The 18,282-nt window shown below is 46.2% G+C and overlaps 1 long non-coding RNA gene across 1 annotated transcript; it reads right to left on the bottom strand.

Moving 5' to 3' along the window:
- Positions 1-939: 939 nt before the first annotated feature.
- Positions 940-2,684, bottom strand: LOC114681190. The gene is made up of 3 exons (XR_003732875.2): positions 2,480-2,684; positions 2,010-2,093; positions 940-1,585 (listed from the first exon to the last, which is right to left on the bottom strand). It is a non-coding gene; the product is annotated as an uncharacterized LOC114681190 (long non-coding RNA).
- Between the last annotated feature and the right edge of the window lie 15,598 nt (positions 2,685-18,282).

The raw sequence follows: 18,282 nt of genomic DNA, 5'->3' as shown, positions 1-18,282 counted from the left end.
AAACTTAGTTCCTTTTGAACCTTGATATTCGGCTTAGCCTTATGCTCCTTCTGTCTACCTGAGATCCGCGGGGACCTTCCTGTGGGATCTAATTGCCAGTCATCATCTGGACCACCATTGACTGTCTGCATTAGACCCCCACCTACTTCTCTCTTCCTTGAAATCTTCTTGTGTCTGCCTCTCTCTCTCTCTCTCAGTTCTCACGCTCTCGGGCTACTGTGAACCTTCTAGGTCTCTTTCTTGTTGTGGTTTGGACGCGAACTCTCCCTCACCGGATATCGATGCTCACTCTCCACCTGCTGGCGCTAATTTGGGCGGGAGTAGAAACTTCAGGATTTGGGGCTTGGCTGGCGGCTCGTGGGGACGGAGTTCTTGAGAGTTAGACCTGTTCCCCAGGCTCTCCTTTCTGCTTCCTGTCTGGCGTGATGTGCACTGCTCCACCCACCCACCCCTACACACAGCAGACTGAAACCTCTGAGTCCATGAGCCAAATGAGCCTTCCTCTTTTTAGGCCGGGCAACCTGCCGTAGAGGCAAGAGAGCCAACGAATACATTACGTTTCCTGCTTGTTTTCTGAATCCCCCACTAAACATAAGTTCCCTGAAAACCGGCATTTGTATCTCTTCATTCTATCTGGCATTCATACCCAGAACCATGCTTGGCACATAACAATTTCCAATGAGTGAAATCTTCCAATTTCCAAATGAAATCTTCATTGTATTTTGTGGTGGTTTCAATGAGAATGGCCCCCACAGGCTCATATGTTTGAATGCTTGGTCCCAGGTTGGTGGAACTGTTTGGGAAGGATTAGGAGGTGTGGCCTTGTTGGAGAAGGTTTCAAAAGCCTATATTCACGATTCCAGTTCTCTCTCTCTCTCTCTCTCTCTCTCTCTCTCTCTCTCTCTCTCTCTCTCTCTGCCTCATGGTTGTTGTCTCAACATGGAAGCTCTCAGCTACTGCTCCAGTACCATGCCTACCTGCTTGCTTGCTACCACGCTCCCCTCCACGACAGTCTTGGACTATACCACCTCCTGGATCCATCAACCCCAAATGAAGTATTTCCCTTTTTAAGTTGCTTTAATTGTGGTATCTCTTCACAGCAATAGAAAAAGTGACTAGGATCCATTCAAAAGCAAATTCATAGCAACCCACCTTTGTGGACCACTTGCTACCCACATGCATACATGCTCCCCCTCGTAGCTGATTGGAGACACCGAAACCTTTCCAGGGCCTGATCGCATAGAGCGGGCTTTGCTCTCTGACATATTGTCAGCTTCTGAGGGGGGCATTCATTGTTTTGTTGCACATGATTCTGTTACCCCATTTCTTCACTTGTACAGCTTGAAAACATAAACACATTAGCTGCACGTCCTGTGGTCACGAAAAGAGTGCCCTGCTGATGTGCGCTCTGACAGTGGAAGGGGGCTCATCCGAAGCCCTGGTTCTGCTCTGTCGGAGCCTCGGAGCCTCACAAAGGTAGATTCTAGGAGGAACAGGTCATCCTTCACGAAGATCCCGGGAAGGCATCTGTGGACAGCTTGCTGACATTGAATTTGTAGGTCTAATCATGAAATGGCAAGACCACCTGCCAAAAAGCAATTATTTCCATGTCAGTATTATTCCAGCCACTTCACACTCCGAAGATAAATCTTCATCTGGTCATTTAGAACCATGTCAGAATGGCATTTCGTTCATAAACCCCGAGGTGAAATTTAGAAGGGAAAAAAACATTATGTAATTTAGTGAAAATGTCCATATATTGAAATGAACAGAGTTTATGAGATGAGATGACACTTCCTCTCTCCCTCAGGTAGACATTTTTCATGTTCGATATTATCATATGGACATATATAATTGTCAGGCTCGGCATGAAAAGCGTGGCTGTAACAAGTCATTTGGGGTTTTCATTCTTGTCTGCATTTATTCTCACCACCCCCCGCTGCTCAGGACTTGTAGCTCACCCTGCAGGTGCAGGTGGGTCTGCCACCGGGACAGGTTTTATGACTTACCAGTCCCCTCGAAATGAAGCTCGTGACCGTAGTTGCCTGTCAACCTACTGGTGATAAAAAACCTTTCAAACGAAGCCTCTTCTTCTGCAAAGATAAGGAAAACTTGATTCAGGGCCTAATCTCTCTGCTGCCTGTAGCCTTCTCTTCTCTTCTAAGATGAGCTGGGAACGTTGTTATTATTATTATTATTATTATTATTATTTTAATTTTTCAAGACAGGGTTTCTCTGTCTGGCTTTGCGCCTTTCTGGAACTCACTCTGGTAGCCCAGGCTGGCCTCGAACTCACAGAGATCCACCTGGCTCTGCCTCCCCAGTGCTGGGATCAAAGGCGTGCGCCACCACCGCCCGGTGGGAACGTTATTTTTAAAGCCAATGATGAACTCTGCACTTGCGCACTACAGCCCTTTTCCTTCACATGCACGGCGACAGTAAGTACTGCCTCTGGATTGGCAACTCAAAGCATTTCTACCTTCCGTGGCGTATGGCTGAAGGCCACAGCTTCGGGGCCGTGGTGGGGACATGGACTGGAACAGTCTGCGACATTCTGACAAGTGAGCTTTTTGATGTCTGTGGAGGTGACCTTCCAAGTCAGGCGGCACTGTGGAGACACAATCTGTTTCCCGTGGCAAACATCTGGAAAGAGAACGGTCCGAGGCAAAGCAAAGCGCTGAGGGAGTTCTCGTTCCTTCCTTCTTCCGCGCACGTTCACCGAGGCCAGCCCAAGCGGGTGTTGCGCGGGAGTCTCTGCTTCATCTGAAAGAAGACGGGAGGTTTCCAGTTTTGTTTCTGAAGTCAGCACAGCCTTGGTACCAGCATCCGACAAATGTCTCACTGCTGCATGCACACCCACACAAGACCAGTAACATTGCTCGAATTGTAAACCAAGTCCTAGCAAAAGTACGTTGTTCAAGGGCGGGCACGGTGCAAACAGGTTCTTAGCCTACTCCTGCTGCAGCAGCAAAATACCTTAGACCAGGCAATTTGCAAACCACAGAAATTCATTTCTTGATCTTCTGGAGTCTGGGAAAACCAAGGCGCTGGCACATCCCATGCCTGGTGACAAGCCATTCCTCATTTATGGTGACCTCACACGGAGAAGGGGGAAAGGGTGGGAGGGTGAATTCACGCTAAGCACACGCATGAGGCTTTGCAAAGAGCTTCTCTGTGTTTCTTTTACCCCTGTCTTTAATATTATTGCATTGAGGATGAGGTGCCAACAGGAAGCTCGGAGGAAATAGTCAACCCATAGCCATTGCAAGTCTGAATCCCACATGTGGCTTTCTTCATAGTGTATCCCACGTGGCTCCTTTAGCTCTTGGGTGTGCAGGGTGAGGTGATCATTCACTCTCCAAGAAAAGAAGCCTGGCGTGCTTTGAGGATACATAGTTGCTGGGGACAGAAATCCAGCATCAGGGAAGACTCACTGAGCAGGAGGAAGCTGAGCAGCGTTTAGTCCCCACACAAGGGAGGCATCATGACTATCCTGGCATATGTGTCTTCTCAGCCTCCTTCCCACACCCACGCCAGCTGAACTGAGGCGCTCACTGATGACTGCAACGCGGTTGCTCTTCTCAAACGCGTTTCTGTGTGGAGTGAATCTTATTCAGTATCTCCAAACAGATGGGGTAATGGCGAATGCTTTGGGTGATAACGGACCTTGTCTCAGCAAAGGTTTCTACTGCTGTGACAAAACACCATGACCAAAAGCAGCTGGTGGTGGGGGGGGATGGGGGTATTTCATCTTACAGTCCTTAAGTCCCAGTCCTTCACTGACAGAAAGTCAGGGCAGGAAGCTGGAGGCAGGAGCTGAGGCAGTGGCCATTGAGGAGTGTTGCCTACTGGCTTGCTCAGCCTGCTTTCAGAGGCTCAGAACTACCTTCCCAGGGAAGGCACTACCCCCAGTGATCTGGACCCTACCACATTAATCATTTATTGAGAAAATGACCTACAGATTAGCCTACAGGCCAATCTTATGGCGGTTAAGAGTCACTTTTCCCATGTATGTCTAAGCTTGTATCAAAGTTGACAAAACCCAACCAGCACAGGCCTGCAGTGGTGGCACACACCTTTAACCCCTGTGCTTGGGAGGCAGAGGCAGGCGGATCTCTGTGAGTTCAAGGAGGCCAGCCTGGGCTACATAGTAAGTTCTAAGACAGCCAGAGCTACATAGTAAGACCCTATATAAAAAAACAAAAACAAAAATAACAACCAGCACAGATCTTGACAACAACGTTGAAGTACATTTTTGAAAATTCAAAGTACTAGTTATATCGAGGAATGTAATTCGATTAGTAGAGTGCTTACCTAACTGACACAAAGCCCTGGGTTTGAGTCCAGAGTTGCATAAAACTGAATGTGGTGGGGTACACCTGTGATCTCAGCAGTTTCAAGGAAGAATTTAAGAGGAAGTTCAAGACCATTCTTGGCTAGATCAAGTTCAGCGCCAATCCAGTCTCGTTAAAAAAAAAAAAAAAAAAAAAAAAAAAAAAAAAAAAAAAGCGAAAAGCTACCATGTATTTTTTAAATTAAACTGAATTTTATATGTATAGATGTTTTGTCTGCATGTATGCATGTGCACCATATGTGTGCCTGGGGCCCACAGAGCTCAGAGTGGGCATCAGAACCCTTGGACCTAAAGTCATGGATGATGGTGAGCCACCCTGTGGGTGTTGGTAATCAAACCCAGGGATTCTGGAAGAACAGCCAGTGCTCTTAACTATGGGGTCGTCTCTCTGAACTACTAAATATATGATAGTATATGTCTTAGTTAACTTTCCATTGCTGTGAGGAAACACCATAGGTAACATGGAAAGGAAAGCATCTAATATGGAGCTCACCGCTGCAGAGAGTTAAAGTCCATCTGTGACCATCGTGGCGGGAAGCATGGCAGCAGGCAGGCGGGTAGGCATGGCACTGGAGCGGCAGCTGAGAGCTTACATCCTGATCTGCAAGTAGGAAGCACAGAGAGCTAACTGGGAATGGTGTGGGCTTCTGAAACTTCACCTCCAGTGACACACCTCCTAATCCTTCCCAAACAGCTCCACCACCTGGGGGACCAAGCATCAAATCTATGAGCCTATGGGTGCCATTCCCATTCAAGGAACCACAGTAAATATATATATTTACACATATATACATATGTGTATTGCAGTATACATACATAATATGTACCATTTGTAGTTACACATTAAAATATAGTATTAATGCCTTAGTTAAGGTTTTTACTGTGAAGAGACACTATAATGGTAGGCAGAAGTTTCTGTCCCACCTACCAGTTCCCAAGTAATGGACACAGAGGCTTAATATTATATATTAATATAAATTATAATTTATAATTTATCATATAATATATGATATAATATATTATATAATATATAATATATAATATAATATATGATATAGTATAATTTATCATATAATATATCATATCATATCATATAATTTATAATATAAATTATAATTAATATAAATGCTTAACCAATAGCTCAGGCTTATTTCTAACCAGCTCTTACAGCTTGAATTAACCCATTTCTATTAATCTACATTCTGCCACTTGGCTTTTACCGCTCTCCCATCTTGTGTATCCAACCTATTCTGTATCTGGCTGGTGACTCCTCTGACCCCTCCTTCATCCCAGCATCCTTAGTTTGGTTGTCCCGCCTATACTTCCTGCCTGGCTACCAGCCAATCAGCTTTTATTAAACCAATCCAAGTGACAAATCTTCACAGCGTACAAAATGATTATTCCACAGCATATAACCACAACAGTTCTTATAAAGTAAAACATGTAATTGGGGCTGGCTTATAGTTCAGAGGTTCAGTCCATTATCATCATGGTGGGAAGCATGGCAGCATGCAGGCAGACATGGTGCTGGAGAAGGAGTTGAGAATTCTATATCTTGATCTGTAGGCAGCAGGAAGACTACCACAATGAGCCTGGCTTGAGCATATGAGACCTCAAAGCCTGCCCCCAGTGACCACTTCCTCCAACAAAGCCACTCCCATTCCAACAAAGCCACACCTCCTAATAGTGCCACTCCTTATGGGCCCATGGGGGCCATTTTTATTCAAACCACCACAATTAGTTATTAAACTTTAGGAGTAAATAAATCCAGGAATTAGTTAGCAACAGTAGGTATATATCTTACTAAACTATACTAATAGTTAATTATCAAATGAACAGACCAATGCCATATAATTTATCCATTCATTAAACAAAGACTGAAGGCCTAGTGTGTTCTAGGCACAGGGCCCTACAGAACTCTCTCATGCCTTTCAGGTGACATATTGTGGAGAACACTGACACCAGATTGTGCCAAAAGAAACTAGAGAATATAGTGATAGGTCACCAAAAGGACAGTGGCTGGAACTGTGTTCCCTGTACGAGAGCTACATCTGAAACAGATGTGGCCTGATTTAGGCTTCCTTTTAGAAGGCTTTGCAGATATGTGATCATTTAGATGGCGGAGATGGTTCTTGATGGGTTTTCATAGTGGGACCTAAATCTAACCACAACAGTTTTTCTCAGAAATGCAAGAGTGTATGGGGATGGGGGGGGGGGGAAGCCAAGTAGAGATTAGTCACAAAGCCACAGCCAAGGAACACCAGGAGCCACTAGAAGCTGGAAGTACCACCCCAGAACTCACCATTCATTCTGAGCCTTAGACAACATGGCCTGGCTTCAGAGTGCCTGGAAATTGTGGCTACACAGTGGTTTCCCACACGTCCCACCCTGAACCTGGGAGTGGGTACACTCACCCTTAGAAAACTGTCTTATGTCACTATTAAAAGCAGTTAGTCTAGGTATGATGATGCATGCCTGTAATCCCAGCACTTCAAAGGCAGATGCAGAAAGACTGAGTCAGAGACCATCTTAGGCTACAGAGTGAATCCGAGATAGCCTCAGTTACATATCAAGATCCTGCCCACACACACACACACACCACACACCACACACACACATAGCCTAAGACCCTTGAGTTTCTATCTGTCATGCTTGTTCCCTAGAGGACAGAATTGTGAAATATGAATGTTATAGATTTTGTTCCTGGATAAAGCCCACAGAGGTGGTCGGTCCCCTTGGCTGCTCCGGGGATCATGCCTCCAACAAAGGTCACAACCTTCTGATTCTTTAGATCAGTAATTTTTAAATGTGATACACACACACACACACACACACACACACACACACACACACACACAATCTACTTGGAATAGCCTATGCTGAAACTCAGAATTTAGGTCAACACCTAGATTTCCCAAACTGTGTGGACGGAATCCATGAATGTGCAGTTTGAGAGCTTTTCTTGTGTGATTTTTGTTTGTTTGTTTTTACATCCACACACACATTTAAAAACCATTACATCAGTGCATCAGTGGCATCCCTTCTCTGCTCTAATGCATTTGGCCTAGATTACACGCGTGGATCTATTATTACTCCCTGGTGAGTGAGGCTCAGATTATTTACCTAGGAAATGAGGAAGATTCTTATCTGCTGCCAGGTATTCGTCTCACAGTCTTTGAAATCCCGAGATCAGAGGGTCTAGATAAACCCAGCACGATCTATCAGCTCTTCCTCAGCCTTTGCCTTCAGTACTGCATTAGAATGTGTCAAGGTAGGAAGGGCCCAGAGTACTGGATAACATCTCTCCACACAGGGGCAGGTTAAGACACTAAATTCAAGGAGCGATGAGGGAAATCTGCAATCGGCCCTCAGTCCTAATCGATGCCAGGATTGTTGAAGCTGTTCAACTCTCCAATGGTCTCACAGCAATCTCTGAAGCCAGTGGGTCACAAGCCACTGCCCCAGCCACTCAGAGACCTCCAGTGCAAGCAAGCCAGGGCTCTGCCATGACCTGATCGAGTGTTATGTCTCACTTAACATACCACCCCACCTCTGGGAGCTGGGATTTCATTATTTCACTTTTGAGAAACAACAGTGAAACTCAGAGATGTTAAATAACTAGCTGAAGACCATGTGGTTGGTGAGTGGTTCTGGCCCTTGACACGAAGTAGCTCTTGATACCTGGCACTGCCCTAAGGTCTAGCCAGATCATCACAGGCTGAGAGCTCGATTGCTTCTGCCTTGCCTGCTAGGCCCAGGGGAAGGTGCTCCATGAACATCTGTGATCAATGAAGAAATGTAAATAATCCTAATACCCAGGATAGGTTGGTTGTCTGCCTGAACTTTGGCAGATGTCTCTGGTACAGGCTACCTAGAACCACCTGCCTTAAGGAACCTGCTGTGGAATAATTCTCTTGTAAAAATCTGTCACTCATTAATAACGCTGATTGGCCAGTAGCTGGGCAGGAAGTATAGGCAGGGCAACCAAACTAAGAATGATGGGAAGAAGAGCAGACTCAGGGGTCACCAGTCAGACACAGAGGGAGCGGGAGATGAACGTGCCCTGCTAATAAAGGTACCACCATGTGGCAAAGCATAAATAGAAATATGGGTTAATTTAAATGTAAGAGTTAGCTAGTAACAAGCCTGCGCTATTGACCGAGCATGTATAATTCACATTCAGCCTCGGAGTCAGTTATTCGGTGATCAGTGATAGGGTGATCAGGACAGGAAATGTCCATTTACAGGGACCTCTGCCCATCCCCGTGATTTGCTGCAATACTCTTTGAGCTGGAAGACCCCTTTCTTTCCTCCGCCTACCTGTTGCCTACTGTGCCAGCTATTTTCTAAGCAGGATGGTTCTAAACATTAAGCAGAGTATGGTTTGGATGTGAACTGTTCTTCAAAGGTCTATATGAGAAAGACTTGATCACCAGCCTGGGCCACTATTAGGAGGTGGTAGAACTCTGAGGAGTGGATCCTGATGGCAGGTCATTCAAGCCATACCCTTTGAAGGGATATTGAAACCTGAATTTTCTGGTTCTTTTTTTGTTTCCCAGTCACCAGGAGGAGGAGAGGTTTGTTCCCTCATCTGCTCCCCACCATGTGCCCCCCCCCCACCGACATGATGCCATGTCTCACCACAGGCCACAAAGCAATGGAGCCAGTTGACCCCAGGCTGAAGCAGCTGAGATCATGAGCTAAAATAAATCTTCCCTCATGATAAGTTGACTACTGTAAGTATATTGTCACAGCAATGTAAAGCTGACTAACAGAGACACAGTAGGGGTTCTGAAAATTGACATCCAGGGCCGGGCAGTGGTGGCTCACGCCTTTAATCCCAACACAAAGGCAGGTAGATCTCTGGGAGTCAGAGTGAGTTCAGGATAGCCAGGACTACACAGAGAAACTCTGTCTCCAAAAACAAGACAAAATAAAATTGACATCTGAGCAAAGGCATGCAGCAGCGGGGACAGCACAATCACAAACATCCTAACATAGTCTTGTCTTGCTAATCTTCTGCGTTTGTCTCCCACCATGTTTCTTGGTTCTCACCAACACATAGCATTGAGTCCAATTAAAATTGTCTATGAGCAGGGACAAGACCATCACAAACATCATAGCATGGTCTTGTCTTGCTAACCTTCTGCATTTGTCTTCCATCGCACCTCTTAGTTCTCACCAACACAGAGCATTGAGTCCAATTAAAATTGTCCATGATTAATAGCAGTCCTCTTTACTGAAGAGTCACAAAATCCTGGGTACTAAGAAATGAACGGAATTTTTCTTGTCGCCGTCCCCACGAGAACCGTCCATTATGTAATCACAGCTATTATTCCTCTTCACAGATGAGCAAGCAAGTCTTCAGGAAACTTGCCTGAGGACAAACAATGATATGTGATGGGTTTTCCTCCTGTCTTCCCCTTCGTGTGCTTTACTATCCAATCCACTCCTCTGTGGGAGCTTCTGTCCTCTATATACCCCACCTGCCCTGACCCTGACCCTGACCCAAGACTAAATCTTGCCATTCCATTCCCAAACACACTCCGTTCATCCCCCTCGACTCTGAAATCCTAAAGCACCTGGAGCATTTGTGGGATATTTATGCATATTTTATATACATTTGAACATTAGATGGCTTTGTTTCTACTCTGTGTAGTGAGTCTCTTGGAAGCAGGGGAAGCGCCTTATCCATGTGGCTTCAAGCTAAGCACAAGCTCTTGCTATCTTTAACAGTGGTGAATGAGGGACTGGAGAGGTGATTCAGCCTCTAAGAGCACCAGCTGCACTTCTAGAGGACCAGGGTTCAATTCCCAGCACTCACATGGCAGCTCACACCTGTGTGTAACTCCAGTTTCAGGGCTTCGGACACCCTCACACAGACATACATACAGGCAAAACACCAATGAACATTAAGTAAAAATAAACTGTGTATTAAAAAACAAAACAGTGATGAATGAGCACTAAATCTCCACCGAGTCTACCATATGGTCCATGCATATCTCAGTGGGCAATGACTAATATTCATGATGGTGACTCCAAGTCCAGGATGAACTCTGTTTTTAGATAGCAGGACATGGAAATGAAATCTAAGAGGCTAGGGAAATTTGAGTACTTTAATATATTTATACAAGAACTTTCCTTCCTCCTATCACACGTACAAGCCCAGCTGTTCCTGATACTTATCTAAGTGGTGGAGACGAGGCAGGTGAAGAGATGACTGGCGACTGGGAAGTCAATTCCTTTACTGTCCTGCATCCCTAAACAGACCTCCACTCTCCATCAACAAAGCTAGACCTTGGATCCAAGCATCTCCAAGAGGTGTTCCAGGGATTATCTAACCCAAATATTTCTAAATTCTAAGTGAGGGGAGAGGGCTGCGGCTCTTGAAAATTACCATTTCACCTTGACTTTAGACACTAACGAACGAGTATTTCCCTATCCATCAAAGCCTCCACCAGCCAACACCATCACAGCAGCCCCAACATACTGTTTAGAAGACACCAGGAAGACTATTAGTAGTCTGTTTTCTAAGATGATTTCCCATAAGAGGCTAGAGGGGATTTGGGCCAAAACCTTCCTGACCCCTGTGCCCCGAGTGCTGTAAAAAAAACGAGGCCGAGGGTTGGAGAGATGGCTCAGAGGTTAAGAGCACTGGCTGCTCTTCCAGAGGTCATGAGTTCAATTCCCAGCAACCACATGGTGGCTCACAACCATCTGCAATGAGATCTGGTGCCCTCTTCTGGCATGTAGACAGAACACTGTGTACATGATAAATAAACCTTTTAAAAAAAGTACAAATTTAAAAAAAAAAAAAAAAAAAAAAGGCCTATCCTTGTTTCCACTAATGCAACTTGGAAGCCTTTCTGTTTTGCAAGCAGTGGACGGGGAAGGAGACAAAGGAGCAAGCAGGGAGTCTGTTGTGGGTCTTTAGAAGGTCTCCACAAGAAAGGACAACAAGATAGCCACAGGGAGCAGCCTTGAACTTGAGTAGTTACTGACCCCTGCTGGAGCTAGAGATCAGGTCAGGGGACTTTGAGTGTAGTCTCCTGGGAACACATAGCTGTCTCCGAGTGTCTCTTTCCTCCTGTGTGAATCCAGAATTGTGAGAGCTGGGATGAGTCTCTAGCCTGTGCTTTGGAGGGGGCTAAGAGGGACACCGTGCCCTTTGAACTCCTTTCAGGAGGGTGCACTGACTGGGCCCTGGCACCTCCTGGCAGGCAGGGTTTCTTTCAACATCACAGAAGTGTTAACAGTATTAATTGAGAGCAACTAAAGAAATGGAGCCTAGGACCATCAGAAAGGCCCTCTGATTCCCTGAAGCTGAGAAAGCACAGAGCAGCCATGAAAGCCTCCACCTGCCCCGCCCCGCGCAGGCACACGAGGGAAATGAAAGCTTCCAAGAGTGGATTGATTGTATAATCAGTTCACATTTGAAGCTATGGAAGCTCATCTGTTGTTTTGAGGGAGATATCACTACACTCTGAGAGGGAAAAACATCCTAATATTGTAAGAGCTAATGCAGTAGCATCCACAGTATTATGAAACAAAATAAAAATAATATACTTTCTATTTCTAGAGAGCATGTATGTAGTTTCGAGGATCTCAAACCCAGAACATTTGACTGACATCATCTTATTGTTTTATCACATTTCCTTTATAAAAACATCCTGTAATGTATTCAAACCTACTCCTCATTCAAGAGTGCCTGGCGGGAATGGAGTCTTCTAATGTAAACTTCTCTTCCCAGGCAAGGGAAGAGACAGAACCAGGGTCCTGGATTCTACCTCCCACTCCCCCTGGGCTCAGTTCCATCTGATCTGGGTGTGGGCAGGCTTCTTTTCTGTTGTCTTCTTGCCTTTTCAATCACCATCAGTCTCCAAAATGAGTTTATCTATAAACCACATTATGCCCTGGACATTATGGTTGGGATCTTGAGCATCTCCCACATGCCTGTGGCTTGGAGGCTCGGTCCTTAGGATGAGATTGTTGGGAGAAAGGTAGTATCTATTGGGTAGTGCCCTCCGTGGGGATTGTAGAACCCTAGTCTCTTTTTCTTCTTTTGCTTTTTGGCCGTAAAGTAAATGTTTTTGCTACACTACAGGTTCTCACCATGATATGCCTCATTACAGGCCCAAGGCAAAAGACCATAAACAGGAACCTTCACAACAACGACCCATGGGGCAGGAGAGATGGCCATTAAGATTACTGGCTGCTCTTCCAGGGGACAGGGGTTCAGTTCCAGCACCCATATGGCAGCTCACAACAGTTGTAACTGGATAAATTGACAATGTGACTACTTTATGGTATGGTTAAAGGGAAGGATTTTTCTTGTAGCTATGAGAAAGAGAACAGCCAGAGGCATCTGGAAGAGTCCAGAGCAGAGAGAGAGAAAGAAGTAGCCTAAACAGGGCCAGCAGACTGGTCGTGGCCATGAGAAAAGAAGGAGCAAAGCAGAGAGAGAGACAGACAGACAGACAGAGACAGAGAAACAGAGAGGAGGAAGAGGAATAAGAAGATAGAAAGAGGGAGAGTGGAGGGTAGGGAAAGAGAGGAAGACAAAGAGAAAATACAGCCAGATTAGCAGGGTTATAAGGAGAATGAGTAGTGGGGGAGTTTGGGGGAGGGGAGGAGGGGACAAAGGCCAGGGTGCTCACACGGACTCTGAAATGCGTGACAGGTGCTTGTGACAGTGAGGGAGCCTGGAGGCCAGCGTGCACTTTGGTATGACAATAGACACCACAGACAGCCATTTGTCCCTTCTGCCTTTTGGAATATGCCGAAATGGAGTTTCTTTTGAACCTGACACTATCTCCAGTTTCAAGGGATCTGATGCCCTTTTCAGCCTCTGAGAGTGCCAGGTGCACATGCAGCAAACATACCTACCCACAGGCACGCACACGTACATACAAATAAGTAAATCTTAAAAAAACAAAAACCTGCATACCAAAACCCTTTGTCTCTTTAAGCTTATTATCTCAAATATTTCGTTACAATGACCAGAAGGTGATAAACACTGGGAATCAAGGATCTTTGTGTCTGAATGGAGGGCTTCAAGTGGTTAGCCACTGATCTCTTCTCTTCTGGAAATGAAAGCTAAAAGAAAGAAGGCGTCCCAGAAGTCAAGTGTTGGTCACTGCTCAATGTCTGTCCCACGCCCGTTTCCTAATCTTGTTCAAGTTTCCTGAAAATAAGGGCCTCGTCTCAGTCATGCCCAAGAAGACCGCATACAAACAATTCGGCCATTCCACATCTGGCCATTCAAATGTTTACAGTTAGGTAGTTAGAACTGGATTACTTTAGTTTTTACTGAATATATTGTATCGTCTTACTGACCCAATAAACTGAGCACTTATGAGCTCTGGCTCTGAGGACAACCTGGGGTGATACTGGGTAGGGCATCCTTTGACCCCCAGCAGCTGAGACCATGACAGCACGTCTTACCCTGAACCAAACACTCTGCTCGTGAGTCTAAGCCAAAGCAAATCTATGAGCATGCGGGGAATATCACCATTCTTTTCCTGTTTAGTAATTCTAGCTACAGATGGCAGTGACAAACCCAAGATTCTTTCTCCTCTTATGCCTAAGCTTGGAAAAAATTAAATGCGAATAGAAACGCCCCACTCACATCAAGGCCCCATGGATGCAATTCTACCACACCACGTGCCCCCCTTCCCTGCCCCTCCCCCAACAATAAGCTCTGGAATTCATTTCCACAGGACTTGGCATTGTAAAAATAATTGGAATGTGCTGCACTCTTAACACTTCTCTCAGCAAATAGAGAAGTGTGCCTCTGCTCGTAGGTGGGGGTGATGGCTGCCTAAGTACTGGCGGGCTTCACCCTGTGTTTTCCATATTGTCTTGTCAATAGGCGCTATTATCAAGTCCCCAGTGAGCCTGGCGGTGCTCCCCTCAATGAGGTGTTTAAAACTGCCTTCCCTGGTGAGAAGGGAAACACTGCCTTTGTTCCCATCTTTAAAATTAACTGCATAGTATTACCACCATCAATGAGGTGTTTAACATCAAAATTGCCTTCCCTGGTGAGAAGGAAAACACTTACTTTGTTTCTGTCCTTAAAATTAATTGAGGTTTTTTTCAAAACTCATCCTTACTCAACCAACAGTCGCATAGAAGGCGCAAAGGAGAAGTAGATGAGATTTTTAAAATGTTGGCTTTGGCTTCGGTCGCCCGTCAGCGCTTTCAGCCTGTTCGTCCTATTTAGACCACTCTGTGGACGCTTTTCGGCCCCACCCTTTTCTCTCCCTCGTGTTATGTTTTGTGGCCCTGCCCTCGAACATTAGGCCTTGGCAGGGAGTTAATTAATAGACACTTGCTTGAGTGAAGCAAGGACTCCGACAACCCAGATATTCGTTAATGACTTGCACAGACAGCCTCGTCTACTCATTCCATGAGGTAAAGCAATTGCTCATTTCAAATTAAATCTGAGCTGGGCAGTGGTGGCGCACGCCTTTAATCCCAGCACTCAGGAGGCAGAAGCAGGTGGATCTCTGAGTTTGAGGCCAGCCTGGCTTATATAGTGAATTCCAGGACAGCCAGAGGTACATAGACCCAGTCTACAAAAACAAAAACAAGACAAAAAATTAAAACTACCCTCCAGTATTAATGTCGGAGGGGGTTTTGGTAGCTAATAGCTAAAGAGCCCCCCTTCTCTCTTCCTGGGGGATTCCAGAGGCAGCTTTAACTTTCGTAACCGTGACGTTTTTGAGAAGTAGGCTCTTGCACAACGCAGAAGGATGTAGTAGACAAAAGAGGTGAGGTCGTGACTTCATAGGCCAAGTCCAGAAAGAACATACTAACGGTAGGTTTCAAAGAACGACAAGCAGGCTGCTCACACCCAGAAAAGAAATTCTCCAAAGAAAGAGACCTGGCAGGGAACCGAGAGATCTCTGCAGCCAGTAAGTATGTTTCCCAAAGGAAGGGCCTGCGTCCTGCGTTCATCTCCAATGCTGAATTGAAGACAGAGGGAGGGGAGGAAGGTTTGGGGGTCCTTGAGCAATGTGAGTCAAATCCCCACTGTCAACAGAACCCAAGGATACCATGGAACATATTCTTTTCCTCACATGGCATGGACCGTGATTTGGATACTAAATGTCCTGCCGAAAGGTTCATGTAGGGAAGGCTTGGTCTTGAACACACTGTTCAGAGGCTTTGGGCAAGTGATTGGATCGTGAGCACTCTGACTTCAGGAATAGGCATCTGCATTGATGGGTTCATAGTTGAATAGTGTACTGGAAGACAGTAGAAACTGTGAAAGGAGGGATCTGATTGGAGGAAGCTTGTCTTTGAGGCAGCAGTGCCTTTGAAAAGTGTCTTGTCCCTTGTGTCTTCATATTTCCTGGCTGCTGTGAGAGAATCGGTTTTCTCCATTACAGTCTTCTACCAGGATGTCCTGCCTTACCATCGCCGAGAAACCACAGAGCCAAGTGGTCCACAGGCTGCTGAGACCATGACCCAAATCAATCATCCATCGAGCTGTTTTGTTTGATTCGGGTATTTTGTCAGAATGACAAAAAGTGACAAACACAAGGAATAGAATAGAAACAACTGCATGATGTGTCTGGGCAGATGGGCCAGAAGCAGCCTCATACAGCACCCCCAGCAGGTCCAATGACAACAGACAGATCACGTGTGCCTGAGACAGGAAGGGAGAGAGCGGTGATCCTGGGGGTCCCTCTGCAGTGTCATTAGTGAGCTAGTCAGAAACATAAATGAACATGTTTGTGTCTTTTCACAGTGTTAGAATTTATTGAAAAACAGTAAGTCCACAAGGTAAAGTTCCAAAGGCAGCAACCTGCCGGATAATCCTACCTACCTTGGTAATCTGGCTGAGGTGAATGCAGGTTCTTTTATTGTGATCTTAGTTACTGATATAAACTGTCATATCACACAGGATGCAGTGAATATATCTATCTCAGTATATGCATGTGACAGCTTGAATGAGATTGGCCTCCATGTGTTTGAACACTTAGTTCCTGGTTGGTGGAACTGTTTGGGAAGGATTAAGAGGTGTGGCCTTGATAGAGGAGCTGTGTCACTTGGGGGTGGGCTTTGATATTTCAGAAGTTCACTCCATTCCCAGTTCAATCTTTTTCTCTCTGCCTTGTGCTTGTGGATCAGACTCAAGTTCTTAGCTACTGCACCGTGGACATGCCTGCCTGCCGCCATGCTCCCTGCCATGATGGTCATGGACTTACCCTCTGTCAGCCCCCCACTAACCACTTTCTTCTCTAAGTTGTCTTCGCCATGGTGTTTTGTCTCGGCAATAGAGAAGCAACTAAGATGTTGCGTATGTGAGGGTTATGGGATGGATACTTGTTAAAGAGGCTCTACTGCAGAGTTCTAGAGGTCCCGGAAGCAGGCTGTTAGAAATCTAAGTAGAGTTGGGCCGGGCGGCGGTGGCGCACGCCTTTAATCCCAGCACTCGGGAGACAGAGGCAGGCGGATCTCTGTGAGTTCGAGGCCAGCCTGGTCTCACTTTAGCAAAGCTACGCAGAGAAACCCTGTCTCGAAAAACCCGAAAGAAAGAAAGGAATAAATCTAAGTAGAGTCTGTCGTGATAGGATAGTGAACCCAAACCAGTCTCAGGGAAACAGCTGCCGGCATAGAGCAGTGGTTCTCAACCTTCCTAACACTGTGGTGCTTGAACACAATTCCTCACGGTATGATGACGCCCTCACCATGAAATGATTTTCGTTGCTATTTCGTAACTGTAATTTTGCTACTGTTGTGAATTGCAATGTAAATCTCTGTGTTTTCCGATGGATGGTCGTAGGCGACCCTGTGAAAAGGGCGGTCAACCACAGGTTGAGAACCGATGCCCCGGGCCACTAAAGAGTTGTGAGGGCGAAGATGTAACCAGACGCAGAGGTGAAAGGCAGGGCCGGGAAGCCAATGTCCAGAGAATGAGCAGGAAGAGGGGCAGGTGGCAGCTGACCGGGCTGCATCAACCGTGGGGGCCAACCTGAGCTAAAGCCCCACAGCGAACAACCTTAGAGTTCTCTGCCTGTGGGTCTTCGACGCAATGCCAGGTATTAGACGGCAGCTCGGTGGGGCCAAGCCATCTCAGTGCTAGATACCCATCACGTGATGAGCTCCAGATGAGGGGGGGGGCAGACCCTTTCCTCAGTCCGCTGAGTGTAAGAAGTTCTCTGGCTTGGTGTCTCTGAGAGGATTTTAATGCGCCCACGTGTTCCTGGAGCCTCAACTCACTTGGATCATGTTTCAGGGTGGCGCCCTTCCTATTCCCAGGAATAAGTCACTTATCAGTCTGCCCTGCCTTTGGGTGGGGCCAGACAGCTGGTGGTGTTTGCAGGGCCACCCTCAAAATTGAGTCCAAAGCTGCTGGTAAGTGGAACCTCTCAGAGCGAGGCACCGCCTGAGAAACCGCGGTTTCACCCAATCTGTAGCAACTCTGAGTCGGGGACAGATGTCAGCAACAGGGATGAAGGGGACAGAGACAACAGTAAAAATCACTGGATTGGGGGGATGTCCGGGAGCGCCTCACCTTGACTCTCAGTTCCTTTGCCCCAACGCTGTGTGTGCTACCTGTGTGTGCTACTCAGACTCACTAGTAAAGAAAGCAAAACCTTGAGAGGCCGGAAATCATCTTTCATCAGCTGGTGGAAGGGACCTTAAAAGCAGAACATAAATTCAATCGGATAAAAACAAGATTACGACCACATTACTATTGCCAAGTAAAAAACCCACTGGGTGTCTGAAGTTGATTCACTGAGTCCAGGCATGGGTTTGCACACCTGAGTCACGGCACTTGGAAGGGGAAGATGGGAGGGTCAGGAATTTGAAGTTGTACTTGGCTGTAGAGGGAGCTCAAGGCCAGCCTGGGCTACATGAGACTCTGTCTCACAAGACAACACATGTTCATCTGTTTAGTAAATGCACTGTATATT

Source organism: Peromyscus leucopus, chromosome 17 (genome assembly GCF_004664715.2).
Source record: "Peromyscus leucopus breed LL Stock chromosome 17, UCI_PerLeu_2.1, whole genome shotgun sequence".
Lineage (NCBI taxonomy): Eukaryota > Metazoa > Chordata > Mammalia > Rodentia > Cricetidae > Peromyscus > Peromyscus leucopus.
The sequence above is the reverse complement of the archived record's forward strand: the minus strand, read 5'-3'. Positions and strand labels throughout refer to the sequence as shown.